The sequence below is a fragment of the Ambystoma mexicanum genome, chromosome 9 (assembly GCF_040938575.1).
Source record: "Ambystoma mexicanum isolate Mex_15411 chromosome 9, UKY_AmexF1_1, whole genome shotgun sequence".
Lineage (NCBI taxonomy): Eukaryota > Metazoa > Chordata > Amphibia > Caudata > Ambystomatidae > Ambystoma > Ambystoma mexicanum.
The window spans coordinates 1,224,988,795-1,225,011,300 of NC_090931.1; the positions used below are offsets into that span (position 1 = coordinate 1,224,988,795).

Below are 22,506 nucleotides of genomic sequence, written 5' to 3' on the forward strand. Positions count from 1 at the left end.
CAAGCTTCATATTCGCTATCTCGTCTTAACTGTTGATAGACCTTATCGATCCTTTCTCCAATGCTTTCCGCATCAAATCTTTCTTCTTCTGGTGTGACTCTAGATACTGCTGGCGTTACTTCCTTTATCGGAAGAATATCTTTCACTCTGTCCCATCTTATTTCTAGGCTCGGCCTCATTTGTTCTTTATGAACGAGATTGGCACTGAAACCTTGCTTTCTCCTTTTTTGTTCTATTTCTTCATCTACTTCCCTTTGCTTTCTTGCATCCCTTCTAATTCTTTCTTCTTCTTGCCTCTGTTCTTCTCCTCTCCTTACTCCTTCCCTTCTTTCCTCTTCTTCCCTTCGTCTCTGTAACCTTTTGTCACTAAGTCTTTGTGCATGTTCCTCCTCTCTCTTTCTTTCCTTTCTATCTCTTTCTTCTATTGCTCTTTGTCTATTGTCGTACTTTCTCTGTTCTTCTGCCTGCTCTTAAATTTTCTCTTGCTCCTCCTGATATATCTGTTCTCATTGCTCCCTGCTTTTCCTTCTCTGATCATCTTCTTTGATCTCTTTTCTCATTCCTTATCCTTCTTTTCTTGTTCGTCCTTATCTTCTCTTTGCCTAACTTCCTCGATACTTTTCCCATCTATCTTGAGTAATATCTGTCCTCCCATCCATTCATTTTGTACAAGCGCTGCCTCGTTAGCCTTATCCTTTTCTCCTTTCCATCTCTTAATCTCCGTGTCTATCTCTGTCAACAAATTCGACTGCTCACTTCTTCCTTCCTTGTCTTCTATGAATTAAAAAATATCTTCCTTACTTTTATTCTCTTCTTGACTATCGTCAGTACTGTAAGCGGGGGTTCAGATATCAAATTACTGTACCCCGTTGCTGCTCTTAATTCCTTTAAGGGATATAATCCTATCTGTTCCATAGCAACACTCTTTGCTTCAGGCAAGGTAAGGGGAGCTGAGGGATCAATACCTTCCTCCTTATGCTGATTCAGCATCCACTCCTCAGATGGCAGGTCATCTCTTTCATTCTTGATACATTTTCCAAAGCTCTAAAATAAACTATAAGGTCCTTCGTTATACGGACCATTAAAATTGGTTGTCACACTTGTGCCAGGTCTGGAACATTCGGTTCACTCAGCAGCACGTAAGCCCAGACCCAGGATCAAGGAGATGGGCCTGACAATAGCTCCCCACCCAATTAGCCCAGCATCTCTCATCACCCATGCCTGTTGCCATGAAGGTTGTCGTTGAACTTGGCCTTGCAAAAGTATCCTAGTCTTAGAATATATGAGAGTGAGAGCTCTCACTATCGTGTTCTGGGACTTCTCATTCACAGTCTATTTTCATACTTGGCTCACGTGACAGGTGACCACGATTTGGTCCATTTTGCTATTTAAATTAATCAAACTTGGCACTCTTGGTGTTCTTTCTTTGCAACTTAGCAAGGGATGATTCATTCTTCGCACGTTCACTCCTTTCCAGAACAGATAACTGACCTTGGCTGCTTTGGTCTTGACTGCAGGCCAGACAACCTCGCCATGCAGCTCCACGATTCAGCTTATTCTTGCTGCGACACAGTTTTTCCTTCCCTCTTCATGGGTCCTGACTTACTAAATTCATGATACCGATGTCCAGCTTCTATACAATGGCGGCTTTGCCTGCATTCTATTCACTATGTATTACCAGCTTCTATGATGACTCAGTCTACTTGCGTTTCAGCATCTGTAGAATTATTGAACGGTTGATTTTCTGCAGCAGTTCATGCACATGTAATCTCCTTTTTCATATTCAAAAGTTCACTTTATTCTTTACTTCGTCATTAGACTCTTCAAGATCTATAAATCTTCTTCAGCCATTATCTCGGGACGTCGTACATGTCTCTTGTGACATCACTAACTTCTCTCTTTGCTCTTTTTCATATTCCTTCAGGAAACTCCTCCCTCTAGTTGTCATCCTTTCGGGGATACATTCAATATGGTTGTCTCAATGGTTATCTTCTTTGGAGCACACGCTGCGGTAGTGGGACAACTGCTGGTGTCAAAAATGCCACGATCTCAGGTCTCCAACATATGGGAGGTAGGGGGGCAAGGAAGGGGTGGGGGTCAAGGAAATGGGATATTTTCAGTTTTTGTGGGCTGCCTAAAATCAGCCGAAAAAACTTTCTTTTTGTTAGGCGGCCTTCAAAAAGTGGAAATATCACATAGAACCTACGTTTGAGATTATGTATCTTCACATTAGCATCTTTTTGAGGTTGTGGATCTGCATTGGTAGTACTGCATGTGAGCTCGGACAGAATTTCATGACTAGCTTAAAGCTGCCCACCAAGACAGGTGATACAGCTGGGAGTTGTGTATAAGTGCTACACCACGCACAATGGTTTCAGTTAACATTATTTCATTTAGTCTTGGTGGAGAGATATCGGTTACCTCAAGATGTGAGCACAACTTGTACTGAATATCTTTGATTTCTGAATTGCGTTTAATTTCAGAAGCTGTCTGGGCATGTCATTGTTTTCCAGTCTGTTAATAGTTGTCAAGCAGCAGCACTTTGTGAGGCCTACTTAGTGTATTTAGTAACAACAGCTGGTTGATTGTTGGATGAGCACCATATGGCCGCTTTTTTATTCTTGCAAAACTGGCATACACTCAATAAAATAAATGGAAAAACATAGCTGCCTGCCCCACTGTTTCCACCCACTTAGCTCTCTGGATATTTTTGTATATTTGGTACCGGCAGAACAGTGAGTGGCACATGAAGGAGCTTGGCTTTATTACTGTCTGGTCTGGAGGGGCATTTAAAACCGAAGTCTCTAAACCAGATTTCCTTACCCTTTAGAGCACATGCAAACAGTTGTTTAGAGTTGTCATGGTGGATAAATAGCAAGTAATATGCTGGCCTCTTATGGTTATGTGATTTCATTGCTGGGAAAAAACATTGAGGGGTACTCAATATATATTTTTTTACCCACTAAACCCCCTTCACAATATATTTTAGTACTGGTGCAATTATATAAATTTATATTTGGGAAAGTGTTAGATACTGGGTTGGAAAAAATAAAATAGAATGCGCCTCAATGTTTTTTTAGAAATTAACAAGAGATCAGATTTTGCCCGCAGTTCCGTGCATCCCAGCAGCCAGGGTAAGCGCTCTGCCTCGCTGTATTTTATTTTCCATTATCGGTTCTTGCTCTGGCCTCTGCTGCCGTCCTTTTGCTTTTCTGTTGTAATTCAACCTTTAGTATCTAAGGCAACCCTTATGCCATATGGCTTTTGCCTCCAGCCCTTTCAAAACATGTATTTGCTGCCTCCACTGAGACACCATCCAAACACCACAAAAAGACAACAGCATATGCTGTGCTTAAGTCTCTACCAGACATGTTCCAAAACTTTGGCCAAGTGAAGGCTGCCTTCACTGCCTCGAGAATCGTTTTAGGGCACATGTGTTTATGGTTGCTGCTGTTCATTGCGTGCATAGCAATGATGAGCTCTTGGTTTGTGTTTTCGCTTTGACCCTACTCAGTGTGCCTTCAATGTTGGGTGACCTAGGTTCCGATGTTTCTGTTTGTTGGGTGGAATATACTGATTTTGTTCAGCCCTCCACGCCTACTGATTTTGACAGATATATAGATACCTTTTTTGGCTTACAAAGCACATTTGTCGACCACGGCTGATCCTATTTTCGAAATGTCTGTCATGAAACAGCATAGTCTGGATGGGCGCCCAAAATATTAAAAATCAAAGAAATCAAATGTAAGCTATGGTGGTTGAAAACTTGGTTTTTGGCGTTTGTGGTAAATGCAACGCAAATTGAATCAGTCATTAATTTGGGCATGGAAATGTTCATGACATTTCAACAAACTTGACATAATTGTTTGGATTTGGCCGGATCAATTGCATTCCACGTTTTCCGAGCTTTCATGGATGAGGACAAAAGTTAAGAGGGGAAACCATTTTTTTAAATGTTACAATGTACAGTACCACCTGACATACCTATAAAGTTCTGACTGTGTTTCATGAATAGCTCAAAACCTGTGAACCATTTTCTTTTGTCAACATTCTATTGCCTATAACTTTGGCAGGTATTGATGACCAATGGCCCTTCCATGCTGAGAAATTTGGGGCAGATTTGTTTAACGGTTAAAAGGCGGTTAAGCATAGAAATAAGCTGTTGTTGGACCAAACCCCTTAACTTTCTCATAGAGTAAAAAGTTCTTCCTTCAAACAGGCACATAGTAAAACATTGAATGGATTTGCTCCAAGTGAGAAACAGATTGGGCATAGTGGGCCTCACAGCGGCTGGATGAAAAGGGCAACCGAATCTCACTGTTCTACTACTCCGAACCGGTCACTCGGTGTTCACCCCACCTGAAACAAGGAGGAAGTTGCCCGCGCTGGTTTCTGTGTTTCTCCACCCCTTCCAACTTTCTTGCACTTTCAACCAGCTCAACACTGCATTGTGTCCTAGCTAAAGCTCATCACCTGGTATATCTCCTGGCGTGTAACCGTTCAGAATGTACAAGTCTCTTGAGGCCATCAGGGATGCCCAGGCTTCTCCTCTCTTTCTTGAGTTGTTTGATTGGGGAGGCTCTTTTGCCTTTGCGACCTCGATCGGACATGTCACGTTCAGATCCCCACACACAATGACAGAAAATGCCCCTTGATTGGTATAGGCATCATCTTTCAAGGAGGCTGCCATCTCTAGGAAATCCTCATCTGCCCAGGCACTTAGATTCCAGTAGAGGTTTATAATGACCAACGGGAAATGCCCGCTAGGCTCTGCACCCCAGAGGGGTGAGTCCAGCCTATGATAATCTTTTGGGCGTGCAGGTTGTTACTTGCCACTTTGATCAGAGCAAGGCCACTCCCTGACTTGATTGCCATTAACAGACCTGACACTGGTCTCCCCTTCAGGCCTTTTTCTGCCGGACTGACCTTTTTCTGCCGGACTGAGCGTCACACGGTAGCCGTCCAGGGAAGGTGTTTGGCAAAGCCGCGTCTCTTGTAAGCATATTAAATCAGAAGCTCCCAAATTCACAACACTTTTTCCATAAAATGCCCAAACCCTCTGGTGTTCCATGAGGCCATCCTTAGTTGGTTCAGGGCAGTCCCTTCACTGAGCTAGGATCTCTTTGTGTCTGCCAAGACTCCCGACAACCATGAGCAGGAGAACTCTTCTAGAGACCCAGCTCTCGGCTCTGGGGCCCGCTCAAGCTCTCTGCTCGGACCATTTCCGTTGTTGGCCTGCACTTTGATGCTGAAGTTTTGGTTACCTGGGATTTTGTGTAGTTGGTTCTCAGTCGTAATTTTCGGAGTGGCTTTTTTAGGAGCTCTGCACTGGGCTCTATCACCATATTCTTCTCCCTTCAGATCTCCACCAGGCTTAATCTGAGGGCACTTGTTACTTCTTGGTGCCTGCCCTCCTGGCTCCATGATGCAAGAGGCTTCAATATCTGTTACTGCTGAGAGATTGAAGCCAAGCATCAGTAGGCTTTTGACTCTCAGCAGCATTCCCTTCATGACCGGAGAGGTTGTGTGTAAACAGACACTGTCCATCTGCGATAAGTTCGGGATGCACTGTAAAAGGTCCACTACACTTTTCCTGTTCAGAATTGTTGTCCTCTTTGTCCACCAATCTTTCCAATTTCACAGAGCGAATGTTCGGGCTCCCCCGAGCTCCTCTACCCGGGGGGCCCTAGGGCTGATGCGCCCCCTCCATTGCTCATCAGCTCCCCAAGGCGGCCTTGTTGATTTATTGAGTTGGAGTATTTTTTTTTAACAGTTCCCTGGGTTTTTCAGCCATGCTTAGGTTCTGGTGTGGTTTTTCAGGTTCGGGTTTCACTGCAGAGTTTCTTGAGGGTTGGCTAGTTTCAGAGTTTCTTTCTGTGAAGGCCGTGCTTGTACAGGTGGGTTTACTTCATGAATGAATAGCTGAATCGATAGCTGATCGTATCCCACCGTTCTTCCCACGACTGCGAGTCTGGCGTTTATTCCAAGTCTTCTTTCCTCTAGCGTTAAGAATTTCTACGCAAAGAACCCCAGGGCCCGACTAGTTTCCAAGGCTCCTTCTGATAGATCCAGACACTGAGCAATTGGACCCAGATGATTGGCAGGTAAATGTACAGGCTCTGCCTTCCCCTCACCAGTCTGGAAGCCATGTGTTGTTCTAGATCTTTTTTCCTCTAACGTTTAAAACTTTTGGGAAACAGTAGTCACTAGGTTGTTGTTTTGGGAAAGCCTAAGATTAGAACCTACAGTCAAAGGTGAATCTGTTTTGGCAGAGGTGGTGGGTGGTTCCAGCTGGGAGTCTGAGTCTTCAATTGAGTAGACAGAGAGATCCATCAGCTCCTCTGGGCTACTTCTGTCTAACTCTCCTTTTCCCATTCTCACGGTACGGTCTTGACCAGCCAAATCAGTAGTGGACATGGTCTGCCACTCCCTCTGATGGAGGTATCCTTGGTGCTCTTTTCTTGTGAAACAGTTGCAGGTACTGGGGCATTTTTGGTATGCCTCGCCAAGTTTGATCTGTCTCAGTCGCGTTCTTTGTGGCATGTGACTTATTTGGTGAGGAATTCGAGGTAGGTGAATAATTGAGCGCTGTCTGAGAAGGAGGAAACAAACAATTGTGTCCCAGAGTTTGCGGACCCTCCACCAGCAGGTCAATTTTCATTGTTGTGGGCCTTGCTTGTTCTTCCACAGGGTGGTCTACCTCTATTGCTTCTGCTTCTTTCCTTGGTATCCTTGGTATCTTGTGCTCCTACATGAAGGACATTCCGGTTGGAGCCCCTATGTGCAGGTAAAGAACAGAAAGCGAGATTCCTATTAATTGGAAGCTTCTCGACTTGTTCTGATGTCCCTTTAAGTGTAGGCTTCATTTTTGTCAACAAGGTCCTCCCTCCCCTGGAGTCAGCAGAGTCGATGTTTGGGCCCCTCAATGTCATTTTCTGATGCAAGTTCTCAGGGTTCCATCTTGTCTATTTAAGCCATGAAGGGTCATGGACTTGAAGATCTCCGGCATTGATCTGGGGCTGGTTGGTTGGCCCACACCTGCCCCCACGAAAATGTCTGCGTCAGACATTTCACAATGGCCTTCTTGAGTGTGGTTTATTTTCGTTGTTTTGGCCGAAAGGTAATAGATGCTTGTTGATTTCTTGCTTAGTAGATTCACCCTCTCACCACGGTTAGTATTTGGTTGAGTGGGAACTGTCAGTACCTTCTCCATCATGGTCTTGTTTCCCCCCGGGTTGTTGACGATATTCTCTCCAACCTGCTCCCCTACTCTTGGGGAGCACTCTGAATAGGCAGCGTCCCTTGGTGTCCATGGCCATATTTCATCTGGCCCCATACTACCAGGAATATTTAGACCTTGGAGATTGGTCAGTTGGTTAAGGCCCCCTGCAGTTTTACCACCAGTGGGTGTCAATTCAATCTGAGGTACCATAGATTTCTGGGGGGCGAAGGTGAGAGTCTCGGACATTGTGGTACACTCAGCATTGTGCACTTGGACAGTTACTTGTTCTTGAGAGGGGGGGCTGACCAAACAAGGGTACTTGATAATTCGGGGGGGAAGATTGGTCAGAAAGGAGCGTCAGGTTAGTTTGCTCCTGTGTCTGGTCAATGACTTCAGAAGCCGCTGGACTTGGAGGCTTCTGTTTGTCTTGTCTAAATCAATGCGTAGAACACCTACTTGAGAACCGTAACCCATTCCTCGTCCATCCACTTTGTCGGCATCCTGCGTTCCAATCACTTTGTCTCGCTAGCTTGATTGGGACAGATCGGGATATCCATTGGAGGGAACTGCAGCTTTTGATTGTGGTTTTAAGATGGCTGATACCACACACAGCATCACGGGAGGGTCCGAATCACCCGCCAGACCGGGAGTGAGTAAGATCTCTGATGAAAATGTGCTGAAGGTTGTAGAAGGCTCAGGAGGAGTACACAGCAGGGTAGAATTTGACAAATTGTCCAAGTCCAAAGTACCCGTCATCGTCAGTGTGAACAGGCTCTCCAATTGAGTTGCACTGAAGTTCGTGGAAGGCTCGGGTGGAGTTCGTTGAGTGGTCCAAGACCAAAGCACCCACCAGAGTGGGAGAGCGAGCAAGCTCTCTGATGGAGTAATGCTCAAGTTCTGAGTCCAGAAGGTCTGAACACTCTGGGGGTACTACACATGGTAAAGTGGTCATCTCTCCTGTGCAAACATTGTCCAGGGCCAAACATGTGTTATCAGGATCAGTTTGCAAATTACGCTTACCTGCTCTCTGCTGTCTTGGGACAAATAGGTGCGTTGCTCGGCACCTCAGTTTTGTGCTCCTTAAGTTTCGACCTTGTGCCATCTAACAGCTTTGCCATGGCTCTCCTGCAGGCCAACTGTTAGAGAATGAACTCATCACCGAACTCCGCACTGGGGCTCCGCAACAGAAGTCTGCTTTTCAATAATCTCTTAAAGTGGCAGTGGCACGGAATAATGTCACAATCAGCTTTCCGGCAAAACACACTGGACCAGGCACGCCCTTCCCCTTGTAAAGGTTTGAGCGACTGAACTCGTCACTGAACTCCATGCCGGGACTCCGCACCAGAATTCTGCTTTTCAATACTCTCTTAAAGTGGCAGTGGCACGGAGTAAAGTTGCAGAGTGTTCTTCGATGAGTGCATGGAAAACTCAATGCAAAAAACACCTTTCATTGAACACTCTTTTATACATAATAACATTTATGGAGGGCCACACAATGTGGCATAGGTGTTTGGATGTTGGCCAGATTAGTTGCTTGCCAAATTTGGTGAACTTTCATGAATGCGGTCAAAGATTACAAAGGAAAGCGTTTTTCATTTTCCTATGTAAATTGTCCTGTAACTTGGTCCATAGAGAAGCTAGGATCCCTGAAGTTATTGCCACTGCTGACTCGGTATTTTGGGCCAAATGTATCACATTAAAGTCTGCAGGGAGGAGGCATCCAGTGAAAGCGTTCCACCTTTATCATCTAAGGCAATCCCTATGCCCTGCTGTAGTTGCCACCATTCCTTTGAAAACATCATTCAATTGCTGCCTCCACTGAGACACCATCCAAACACCAAAAAAGGCAACAGCGTATGCTTCTGCCCTAGACTGTTCTAGACATACTCCAAAACTTTGGCCAAGTGAAGACTGCCTGCGCCGCCTGGAGAGCAGTGTCCTGGCAGCAAACCCACCATCATCATTATTCAAATGCTACAATAGGGCACCTGAAGATCCGCATACACTTTTCACAGAATATGTCAATGACCAATAGGGTTCTCAGTAGAGACCGGAATTGAACATCCTCAGCCAGCAAACCAATCCCTGTGCTATAAGTAAGACCTGTGTGCTGCAACGACACCGCAAGGCATCCACCTGTATTGCAGGAAAAGAGAACGAAGGCAGATGATACAGTCTCGACAAGAGAATTCATCTATTTGTAAACAGATTTTATGGCACTGACCTTCCTGCTATTGGTCGTACGACTGGCTGGGTGCAAGATCAGCAGAACCGAGTCTGGGGAGGGAAGGGGGGATTTAATTCCCACAGAAATGGATTACTGCTTCTAAAGGAGCTTCAGGGAAGCAACACATCGTGGAGAGCATCACATGACACATCTCCAATAGTCAAACGTTACCTTAAGATGCTTCCCTTATAGATGATCATCCCAAAATAAGTATAACTGGATGCCATGGCCGTGTCCACAAGGTATTGCGGGGCACAGTGAGAGGATTAAGCACATAGCTCACCCGTGCCAACAGGCACACAGAGAGGGAACGCTGACATTCATATTTATAAGAGGTTTTTAATTGTCTGAATTACAGCAGTCCCTTTGGATATGCGCAATTAGAGCAACGCCACCAAGCAGGGCCCATTGGATAGGGGGGTGCAGGATTCATCTGCAGATAAATTAGAATCAGGCAGGGGCTTGATTTATTGCTCTGTTGATTGCCTACACATTCAGTCATTAGCTATCCTCCATCAATTGTTCAAATGTTCTTCACACTAATGATTTAACTAAATTGGAATAGATACACACACTTTACTTGATGGAGAAGGAGTTTGTCTGGGATTGCCGCAATGTTAGCATAAACACATTTCCCAAGGACCACCTGATGGTGTGTAATACTAACTGGATCTCTCTACTACAGATATAGCAAAACATGGAAGATAGGGTGGTGATGGTAAATAGTAAAAAAGGAGTATTTGAGAGAATGAAGATGGCACATCAAGTATCTGTCAAAGATTATGCATCAGAGTCAGGCAATATATTAATATATACTCTATGTAAAATGCAATGGCCCGAGACGGTTTTGTGGAAGAGGAGCTTTGAGGACAAGTATATGGTATTTGAAGCCTATTCTAGGTACCTGGGAGGCGACCACTCACATTCTAATGGGGCAATGGTAACACTGTGTTTAGGTTTGTGAAGTTAAGTGCAGTCGTCACTGAAGGAGTGGTGAGGAGCTGCATCAAATTGGGGCCATACTTGGAAAAACATAAATCCTCATTGCCTCAGCAAAGCCGCATTGAAGTGAAGTAAAGTGCAGTCAGTAAGGGAGGCGTGGGGAGGAGCTGCAGCAGCATGGGCCCGGACCCAGAAATGTGTAAAACCCCATTTCTGCGGCAAAGCCGCAGCAAAATGTGGTAAAGTGCAGTCAGTACCTGAGGTGTGGGGGGGAGGGTTGCTGTTTTAGGCTTCCACCCGGAAATGCATACATCCCCATTGCCATAGTGAAGCCGTCGCAAAGTGAGGTAAATTTCAGTGGACACTGGAGATGTGGGGAGGAGTTCCAGCAGTTTTGGACCAGATCTGGAAAAAAAGCATAAATCACCCTTGTAGCAGTGAAGGTGGGATAGGATAAAGTGCAGCCGGCAGTCTGCACGCCTGCGGGTCAGCGTGCTGCAGGTGGGCCACACTGTCTTGGTACTCTTTTTGCAGGCTGTAGCCCCTGAAAAGGGACTGGATGTGCATGAATATTTGAACTGTTCTGGAGTGAATACATGTGACGCATACCCTATAGACCTTCAGGCCCTCCGAGACCTTTGAGAGTTGATCCATATTAGATCAGCGTGTTGCGTGCTGTAACGCATGCATCCAATGACTCGTTGTAGAATTTCTTGGATCTGTGTGATATTCAAAGAGAAGGGAAGTGGCAAACTGTATTGTGAAGGAGGGGCAAGTGGAAGGCTCCAGCTTTACCATCAGACAGTAACTCCTCTAAGCATCGATGATGATGGGCCCTTTGGATTCTTTCTTGAAAAAGGTTCTTGGCAAGCTGGAGGCCCGCCCACAGAGCAGTAGTGGAAAATAGCTTGAGGTTTACTCTCTATTATCCTCTGACTCCCCTTTGGGAGTCGTTGCCTGACACTTGTGCTGTAAATCAGAACTAGCCGTATTTACTTGACACCTATTCGATAGAGCTAGGAAATAATAAATGAAAGGTTTTAGCTGATGAACATGGCCTCAGTGAGTTATCTGTGGATTGTAGCAATATTGTTAATAACAACTTCAAAAAAGCCAGGATTAAGCCTAAAACTATCAAGAAGAGCTTAACTAGAGCGAAACATAATGCACCCATGAGGAATCTGAACAGCAAATCCTGCCCTGGGATGAAGGCAAAGCACTCGCCCCTGTTCAAGGTGCATGACACAATATATGCACAAATCATCGCAAGAAATGTTCTTGCCTCTGCCATGTTTCTTGTCTTGAACAGCAGAACCATCCGCAAAGGATTATTCAATGTGGTGCAGATAAAAGTTCAGTTCAGGTCCATGAAGGGAAGACAGGCACGCTGCCTGAATTTATAAGGGAAAGTAACCCAACAGAGGACACGATTGCTAAGTCACGTGACCGTGTGGTTTCAATGACCCTGACCAAAGGTTAAGCGTTTTGAACGTCTTTTTTAGGGGTGTCTGAAACTCATTTAATACAGCCAACCATAACTAATTTGCTCAATGTGGTGCCTACCTCTCGGCTGGCTTGTAAGGCAGGAGTCGTTGAGCTGCAGATATATCGACTAATAACTCAACATTTAGTTTGCCTAACATTGAACACACTCCGAGGGGAGGTGCAGCAGCCGTTGAGAGGGGGCAAGGCTATTCAGATATTTCAGGCTCAAATAAACATATGGTGATCCTCTAAGGGTAGTGAGTCCCAAGTCAAAAAGGGGAAATGTAGGTACAAGACATGTTTTACACTTCCTCGTGCGGCTGATCCATTTGCACTCTTCTGGACCCAGGTTGCTGAGCTTGGCAAACCCAAACTGGAACCTGCCTTAGCCTTCACACATCCTCCCAGGTCCAACTGGGTTCTTTCCTCTCTGACATCTTTTTCTCCACCTGTGGTGTCCCCCAGGGATCTAATCTCTCTCCCTGGCTTTTCAACCAGTATCTGGCACTCCTTGCCCACCGCATCGCCGCTCTCTGCCCCAACTTTCAGTGCTATGCGGACGATACCCAGCTCATTTTCAGGCTACCCTCGGCCTCCTCCTCTCCTTCCCTCGTCTCTGACTGTCTGTCTGCTATCCAGGAATGGTGTGCCGCTAATGACCTCTGCCTTAATGCCAGTAAGACTGAGATTCTACTCATCGGCACTCCCACTCCTTCCTTCCCTGCAGCTCTCTGGCCGGCCTCTCTTGGCCCTCTTCCTGCTCCTACCTGCAAGGCAAAAAACCTTGGGGTCAACTTCGACCCCACACTCTCCTTCTCTCCTCATATATCTGACGTCTCTAAGAAGTCACACTACCAACTGCACCTCCTCAGAGGTATTCTTCCCTTCCTCTCCTTCCCCCAGAAGCTCACCGTCTCCCGAGCCCTGGTTCTCTCGAAGCTGGACTACTGTAACAGCCTCTATCTTAATCTACCTGCCTCCACTCTCCGCCCTCTGCAACTCATCCAGAACAGAACTGCGAGACTTGTCCTTGGCCTCAAGCCCAGGGACCGTATCTCTCCAGGACTGAAATCTCTACACTGGCTCCCAGTGGCTGCGAGGATTAAGTTCAAAACCCTCTGCATTGTCCACAAGGCCTTCTGGGGCCTGGGGCCCAAATACCTTCAACTCTCTCTTCCTAAATATCTTCCTTCTCGAGCCCTTCGCTCATCTGTCTCCAACTCCCTCAGGGTCAGCCGCTTCTCGAAGCAACGAGCTGGGGGTAGATCTCTCTCTGCGGCAGGGGCCTCCCTCTGGAACAGCCTTCCTGCCTCCCTGAAATTTGAGGAGAACCATCTCCGGTTCCGGAAGCACCTCAAAACCTTCCTCTTTGCCTCTGCTTTCTCTCTCCCTCTCCCCTGCTAAATCCTTCACTGAAACTGCACTGAATCTTCAACTGGGCCACTCCCACCGACCTCGGTCCTGGGCCCTGCCACTCTCCACTTGCACTGCCTCCCTGGCAACCTCTGCACTGCGGGACTGTCTCTGTATCCCTACAGCACCCCCTTCCCAGCACTTGTCTGCACTTACCTTGCACTTGCCACCAGCTGGCCCTATTTAGTATTTATTTTATTCTACTTCTTGTACTGCACTTCCCCACTCCCCTTCCCCTAGCCCTTTTCCCTTCCCCTACCCCTGCACTTGCGCGATCTGAATGACACCTGGCCTAGTAGGATCGTTGTCTGTCTTCCCCTTGTTCCCCCCTCCCTGCCTCGTCGCGCCTTGAAACACCTGTGTATAGGCGCGTTACAAATGCCATATCATATCATATCATAATCACATATTGGGTAAACAGAAACCTGATGCGTCCTTTCATCAACCCACAGGTATTGCGGATGGTGAAATGTGTGGACTGAGTTGGACTTACTAAAAGAGGGCTAGTTAGAGATTGTATTGTTTTATCTTTTGCTAATGAGGGCATAGTTAAGTTTTTACTCAACTTAAATCTTGGATAAAGCTAATGCCTCTTTGTTGGTTCTATACACTAGAATGGCAAGTAAGTCCTCTTGCAGAGGTAGTAGGCGTAAAGCGTGGTAGGATTGTGGAGATACTGCGTGCCAACACCAAAGTTGCAGTTCATTGTGGCAAAGTGATGACATTGATCTACTTTTAAATATTATCAATTCTAAAGGATCTGTGCTGACTGCCCAAGTTACTGGATCAACCTGCCCCAGTGAATATTAATATTGCCAAAATAAGAACTTCTTCTTCACCTATTGTACACGTGGATAGTGCCCTCCAGGACATGGCATAGGAGACACCTTCTTGGGAACATGCAGGGTTGGGCAAAAAGCTGGACCAAGTAGATTTAGTTTTGTTTCTTGGCAAACATTCCCTGATTGTGGTTCAAGTGGCACGGGCGATGGATGGTATCCACATTGATGGCTATGCAACTGTTTTCATTACAGCAAAAAAGAATGTGAGAGGCAGGAATTCGGGTGGGCTGTGCATACTCATCTCAGTGAAGATTTGTAGTACTGTTGCTGCTATTGTGAATAATGACTCATTCCAAATTGTGAAACTAAACACCTATTGCAAAAAGAAGTGTTTATTCTGGTATATTTTTATTTTGTACCTCATATTAAACAGACCAGAGCGTTGTTTCATAAATGTTAACAGGGAGTCTCAGTATTGTATCCGTTTTTTGGATGAGCATCCCCCCTAATTATGCAGCACGGTGACTTTAATTCAAATATATGTCTGGCAGCTTGATCTTACTTGTATGACCTTGAACAGCGCGTCCAGTCTAAAGGATGTTTGTTTGGATATGAAGGTATTATGCTGTTAAATTATTCTTAGGAGCGGAGGTCTGCGTTTAGTAAATGGGAGGCTCCTCTCAAGAGCGTACAATTACTGATTATGATTTTGTCTCACAAGACCATTGGAATTATGTAATGGAGGTAAATGCGAAGATCTGTAATATTAGTCACTTTGGTACACTCACACCCACTCTCAATCCTTCCTTTTTGAGAAATAGTCAAGTTGAATATTGAGTGCAATGTTACCACAAACCAGAGAAGGTAGAGATGGGATGAAGTGTTGGAGTCTCTCTAGAATCTCCAGAATATTTCAGAGCTTTTTGAATCAAGATAATGAAATGGCTGTGAAGATTAATTGTCTCACTCATCTAATCGAGAATACTCTATCCAAACCTCTATCCTTGAGTGTAGATAAATCAAACAAGTCATATTAAGATAAAGATAAAGATTGTTTGGCTACCAAGAAAGATCTCCTTCAAATTCTAAAGGTGATAACCCTACTAAAATAGAGATCCAGACCAAGACAATGGCTTATAAAAACTCCTTGATGTTTCGAGGGAAGGATTTCATTGCCCAGGCTTGGGGTGTGCTTGAGGAAGCTCATCCCAAGCCTAGGCAAAGAAATCCCCACAGAGTGTAAGATTCGGGGAGCTGGATGCTTTTGGCCCCCACTACAAAAGGGTCTTCAAAATAATATCCCAGCAGAAATATGACAAGACCAATTTATTTCACTGTAAGCCTAAATAAGGCAAAAAATGTAAACAGTTTCCCAGCTTTGCACATATGGCGATTCAAATTGTTGAGGGAAGTATATTCTATGTGTAGTGGACATTAGGTCAGCAATTAGCGCTTTGGATTTAAATAAAAGCCCAGGGCCAGCTATGGTGCCATCAGAGTGATAATCAGGCACCTCTACTTTGGGATTGTTTTCATCGTATGGCATGCCGCAACATATTGCCAGATTCTTGGATGAGAGCGAGACTGCGTCTAATTTATAAGAAGGGGGATAGGATGCCCCGGTTGTGTTATTGTGCTCTCTATCTCATCTGGCTGGATTGCTCATTGAAAGTGTTTGGCAAAGCTACTGTGGGCAAGTTGAATATTAGAGTTACTGAGGGAATGTTTTCTTCATCGCCTTGTTGGGTTTTGTTGAAGGCTTGCAGGCTTCACATCTCAGCCTGAATTTGTATTAGTTGGTGGCTAGATATTTATGGACTTCACAACGGCTTTTGATTCAGTCAATAGACTGATTTCAAGGCTTTCACTACAGAAAATGAGGCATGCCCAACTATTGAGGCCGTTGGACTTGCTGCATGAGAAAACTGAAGCTGCTCTTCATGTTAATTCCAATGTGCAATAATATCTCCTTTTCTCCATTGTTGTAGAGTTCGCCAGAGTTACGTGTTGGCACCAACTCTTTATTCTGTACTCAAGCTCTTTTTATGATATTTGAAGTAAATGTAGTGCCACCCCGCTTGCAGAGAGAGACTTAAAGATACCTATAGTCTTGCATGCAAATTACTGTATTCTACTGCCAGGACCCCAGGGTCACTTAAAGACCTCATGACTGCCTACTCAAAAAGTGGTGACAACAAATAAATGAGTCTGAATCAGCATCTATGTTTCTTTTCACCGTTGTACGATTAGTGGCTTGCGCTTCTTTTTAGGTACTGATCCTATACTTAGGGTTAAAGACTATGGGCCTCATTACACGGACAGCGGTAAGGGTTAACGGTCACCGTTACTGGTAAAGGTGACCGTTAACCCTTACCGCCGTACTACAAGGTCCCTTTGCGGGTTGGTGACTTTAACGCCTGCTTATGGCAGGCGTTAAAAACCTACCCGCAAAGGGACCAGGGTGCTAATTACGGTACCGCAATTTTGCGGTGCCGTAATTAGCACCTTCCCCATTCCCATTGAGCCCTATGGGGCGAAAATGGGAATGGGGAAGGGCCTTGGAGGAAGGGGGAATTACTGCCTTCCCAACCTTTGAATAGGGCGATGAATCCCCTTTCCGCCGAGGCGGTTCCGGTAAATTACCAGCATTGACCATTAGCACCATGGTTTACCACCTACCGTGTAATGAGGCCCTATGATTACATAGGGACGGGGCTTTCTGCTACTCTGTGCCATCCATTAGGAACATGTGTAGAAACAGAGTAGCAGAATCATTCAGGCCGTAGGTGGTATTTTACAATTTGCAGCTACATTTAAGGGCCAGTCTGTTAAACCTATGCTTAAGGTTTTTAAAGAAAAAGCACAGTGGGCGTATATGGTTCTGGGATGTGGGGTTATAAAGGTGGGAAAGTAACACCGTGAACCCAGAATGCAATGATTGCTGGTTCTGGCTCCATCTGCTCCCACGTGGCTTGCTACAAGAAGTTGGGGTTGTTTTACGATGCGGTTTTAGTGGATGTGACCCCTTCTAGATTACTCTTGAAAGTTATTTCTAATGAAAAAGCTGTTCTGACAAAACAAGTCATTAATGACCTCTGGTCAAGGTAGAGGGCACTCGCTGTACTTTGAATTGCATATGTCAGGGCAGGTTTGGACAGTTCTAACCTTGAGTAAAATCCTGCTACTCCCCCTTGTGAGTCATATAAAACAGTCAGTGATGCCATATTGCTGAAATGGAATGAGAGGAGAGAAACAGTTCAACTGAGGACAACCTCAAACCAGTTCCACACATTACTCTGTTTATAATCGGGTATTCAATCCTATTGTACACGGCCATTGTAATTTACACATAGGGTGTGATACTATCAGCTTGTTTTATTTCCTTAGATTTGACTCCTTCAGTGAACTGAGGAGATGTGTCGGTGTTGTCCTAACATCTTAGAGTCACAAAATCATTTTGGTTTTTATCTGTCCATCTTTTGTACAACTAAGAAGAACAAGTTACTTTCTTACCTGGTAACGTTCTTTCGATGGGATGGTCCGACGACGTATTCCATATCTATGACATGTAATCACCACAGCTGTGCTGCTTCGGAAACTTTTTCGGCGTCTGCGTCCTGCGTCGATGACGTCGATGCGCCGTCGTCGACGACCTCCTCCGACGTCCGACGTCATCCGATGTGATAAGTAGGACGCACGACGCCCATAGCCTCAGTTGTAGTTTTTTCCCCCAGAACGTGTGACATAAGTCAACTGCCAGTCAGACACAAAGCCTTGCGGAATGGAAGCTGCAATCGCAAAAGAAATTCTGCAGCGGGGAAGGCAGGGCGGGAGCGATATGGAATACGTCGTCGGACCATCCCATCGAAAGAACGTTACCAGGTAAGAAAGTAACTTGTTCTTCGAGGGGATTGGGTCCTCCGACGTATTCCATATCTATGACAGACTCCCAAAGCAGTACCAAAGCAAGGAGGAGGGAAAGAATTTAGAATCAAAATGTAGAATAGCCAATTAAATAGCAGAGCAAAGGACCGCCTTGCCAAAGGCCAGATCCTGTGCTCGGATGGAATCAAGGGAATAGTGACGTACAAATGTATGTACTGAAGCCCAGGTGGCTGCATCACAGATGTTGCGAATAGGAACACCCCTCTGCAGGGCAGTAGACGCAGCCATACCCCTGGTAGAATGGGCCCGCAAGCCAGCCGGTGGGTCCTTACCCGCCAAACGGTAGCACTCCGAGATGGCCAAAATAATCCAGCGAGACAAAGTCTGTTTCGTCACAGCTTGCCCCAAACGCTTTCCAGCGTAACCAATAAAGAGTTGATCATCCACTCTGACCCGGGACATGCGTGAAACATAAAAGTTTAAAGCTCTCCTAGGATCAAGCCTATGGAGCCTCTCCTCTTCCTTACCAGGATGCGGAGGAGGATAGAATGCCGGAAGAACAACCTTCTGGGCCAAATGAAATTCCGTCACTACCTTCGGAAGAAAAGAAGGACGAACTCTAAGGACAACCCTGTCCTTGTGAAATACAGTGAAGGGAGGCTTAACTGAAAGTGCCTGTAACTCACTCACTCTGCGAGCGGAAGTAACCGCAACTAAAAACACAGTTTTCAGAGTTAACAGCCTCAAAGGGCAAGAATGTAAAGGCTCAAACGGAGCACCCATAAGAAACTTAAGAACAAGGTTTAAATCCCAACCGGGCACCAGGAAAGGTGACGGAGGGAACACATTAGTGAGCCCTTTCAGGAACAGTGAAATCAAAGGGATTTTAAAGTAAGAACACTCTTCAGACGAGCGCTTAAAGATGGACAGCGCCGCCAGGTAACCCTTAACGGTACCCACTTGCAAGCCCCTGTGGGCCAAAGAAAGTAAAAAGGACAGAACCATGGGGATGTCACATGCAAAAGGATCCACATTCTGAACTCTGCACCAGTCGCAGAACTTACGCCAACGGCAACGGTACAGACTTTGTTGCTGGCCTTCGGGCCGAAAGCAACACCTCCATCACGTCCTCAGGGAGGTCCCAATCCTTATACCTCAACCTTTCAGAAGCCAAGCGTGAAGGTTGAGGGATCTGACCTCTGGATGGAGAACCTGACCCCCCTCCCGTGAGAGCAGATTGTCTCGGTAGGGAAGACGACGTGGAGGGCAGATGGATAAGTCGAGAAGGTCCGGGTACCACGTCCTCCGAGCCCAGGCCGGGGCAATGAGGATCATCCGGGAACCGAACTTCCGTAACCTCCGCAGCACTTGCGGGATGACGGGGACTGGAGGAAACGCGTACAGCAGCGGGAATGACCACTCCACCACGAACGCGTCTCCTAAGGCTCCTTTTGGAGGAAATTCCTGCGAGCAAAACCTTTCGCACTTCCGGTTGACACTGGAGGCGAAGAGATCCACTTGAGGGGTCCCCCAAAGGGCGAAGATCTCCAGGAGAATCTCCTGAGCCAACTCCCACTCGTGAGAGATCGCGCTCTGCCTGCTCAGAGCGTCCGCCGTCACGTTTTCGGCTCCGGCCAGATGAACTGCCGAGATCGAAACTTCCTGCTGGATGGCCCAGAACTCGAGCTGCATCGCCTCCCTGCACAGAGGAAGTGATTCTGCCCCCCCCTTTTTGTTGAGGTAGTGCATGGCCACTGTGTTGTCCGTCAGGATCAGGACATTCTTCCCTCGCACAGACGGCAGAAAAGCCTTCAGGGCTAGCCTGACGGCCCTCAGCTCCAACAGATTGATATGGAGTCTGGACTCCGACGGAGACCAACGACCGCTGACTGTCAGCCTGTTGGCATGAGCTCCCCATCCCGTGAGGGGTGCATCCGTCACGATCGTCACCTCCGGCCAGGGAAGCCAAAATGGAGCCCCCTTCATCAAGTTGCCTTTGACGGCCCACCACAGAAGGTCCCGGGCGACCGAGGGCGGCACCTGAATCGAGTCCGACATCCTGCCGGAGGACTGCGACCATTGCGTCTTGAGTGCCCACTGCAAAGATCTCATCCGCAGGCGAGCCTCTGGCACCGGAAGAATGCAGGATGCCATGAGGCCGAGCAACCTCAAGAACTCGAATGCTGGGAGCGTCTGGGCATGCTGAAACTTGTGCACCATCTGCTGAATGTGAAGAGCCCTCACCTGGGGAGGAAAACACTGCCCCAGGGAAGTGTCGAGCACTGCTCCGATGTACTGGAGCCGCTGTGTTGGCGTCAAATGGGACTTCTTTAAATTGAGGGAGAAGCCCAGCCTGTGAAGGGAGTGACAGGTGACCGATAGATGATCCAGGACTTGCTCGGGAGAGCTCCCCCTGATCAACCAATCGTCCAGGTAGGGGTAGACGTGAATCCCCCCTTGCCTGAGATGCGCTGCCACCACCACCATGAGCTTGGTGAAAACCCTCGGGCGGAGGTCAATCCGAACGGCAGGACCCGAAACTGAAAGTGCGAGTCGCCAACCGCGAACCTCAGGTACTTCTTGTGCTTGGGATGGATCGGCACATGGAAGTAAGCATCCTTGAGGTCGAGTGACACCAACCAGTCCTGAAGCTGAAGGGCCTGGAGGACTTGAGAGAGAGTAACCATCTTGAACTTGTCCTTCCTGAGGAGTTTGTTCAAACCGCGCAAGTCCATGATGGGTCTCAATCCCCCGTCTTTCTTCGAAATCAAAAAATAAGGGGAATACCATCCCTTGTTCCTCTCCGCTACAGGCACCAGTTCTATGGCGCCTTTCTCCAGCAGGGCTTGAATTTCCTGCGCAAGGAGCGGATCCGGACTCTGCAAAGAGAGGTTCCCCGGTGGATTGTCGCGAGGCCTGTGCCGAAAAGGAAGACAGTAGCCGTGGGTTATGATCTCCAGAACCCACACATCTGAAGTAATGGCTTGCCACTCTACAAGATGCTGCGCCAGCCTTCCCCCAACCGGTGAACCATGGGACATGGCCTCACGACTGAGTGGGAGCGGGTGCGGCGTTACCTGAGGGCAAAGAGGCAACTGCCCGAGCGGCCTTGGCACCATGGGTACCCTGTCGTCCACCTCTGGTACCCCTGCGTTGGCCTCTTTGACTGCCAGCTCCTCTCGCTTTACTGAAGGATGAGTAATAGCGAAAGGAACCACCCCTCCACTGCTGTCCCCTAGGACGAAAAGGCGGAGGTTGGCGAACTGCAGCGCCCAACGACTTCGCTGCAGCTTTTGAGGTCTGCAACCTCTCAAGGCTCTCGTCAGCCTTGCTGCCAAAAAGGTGTTCACCGTCAAAGGGCATGTTGAGGAGCCGGGACTGCACATCAGGAGCAAACCCCGACTTCCGCAACCACGCAAACCTGCGTATCACGGTGCTCGCCACCATGGACCTACTGACGCATTCAGCTAAGTCCAAACCCGACTGAACGGACTCACACATGGCATCCTTACCATCCTGGACCATAGCAAGGAAACCATCCCGTTCGTCCCCTTCGGGAACATGTTCAGCCGCTAACGCAACACAGTTCCACAGAGTGTGCGTGAAACGTGACAAGGCACAAATGGAGTTGGCCGCCTGAAGCGCCATACCACCAGAAGAAAACACTTTCTTCGCCCAGCCATCAAAACGTTTGTCGTCCCTATCAGGAGGGATGGTAGGGTACGACGCCTGCTTCGCCGGGGCCGTGGCCGCCTGCACCACCAAACTCTCCGGAGTGGGGTGCCTGGTCAAGTAGCAGGGGTTGCCACTGGCTGGACGGTATTTTCGCGACAAGGATCTGCCCACCGCCGGGAGACTCTCCGGAGCAGTCCAAGCCGCCGCCACCCTTCTCTGTAAAGCCATATGGAACGGCAGAACCGGGTCAGTTGGGGGACCAACATCAAGGATGTCTGTCAGATCATCCGGCACAAACTCCCCTGGGGGAGCAGACCATCCCAAGTACTCAGAAACCCTAGCCATAAGGCGCCGGTACGAGGAATCAGCATGAGAGCCAGGCTCAGGCCTACAAAACTCCACCTCCGGAGAGGTGTCCAGTCCACTGGCATCATGCAGTGACTGTCTCAACTCGTCAAACTGACTATGGCCCGAGACAATTTCATCCGGAACCTGACTAGGAACCAGGCCATCAGAATCCTCATCCGCCTCTGAAATATAGTCCAGGTGGCGAAAAGAAGGCACTCGAGAGTGCTTGCTCTTAACCAGAGCCTTCCTAGGGGGTCCACCCGTGCCCTGGGGTATCTCCGACACGAAAGGCGTCGATGGCGTCGAGCGAATCGGCGCCAGCGTTGAGAGAACCGGCATCGGCGCCGAGAGGATCGGCGTCGACGTCGAGGAAATCGGCGTCGACGTCAGATGCAGCGCCTCCAGAATCGGCGGCGTCGACACAGCCCTCGAGGCCGGAGCCCCGAGCGTGTCCCTCGACGACCTGAGCGTCGACGGCATCGATGACTTCCTCGGAGCCAGAGCCTCGAGAAAGCCTGTCGACGCCC

General features: G+C 47.4%; 1 protein-coding gene across 1 annotated transcript in view; it reads left to right on the forward strand.

The window, feature by feature from the left end:
- The window catches only part of TMEM163 (transmembrane protein 163), a 1,101,439-nt gene that overhangs the window by 982,739 nt on the left and 96,194 nt on the right, over window positions 1–22,506 (forward strand). The window lies entirely within an intron of this gene.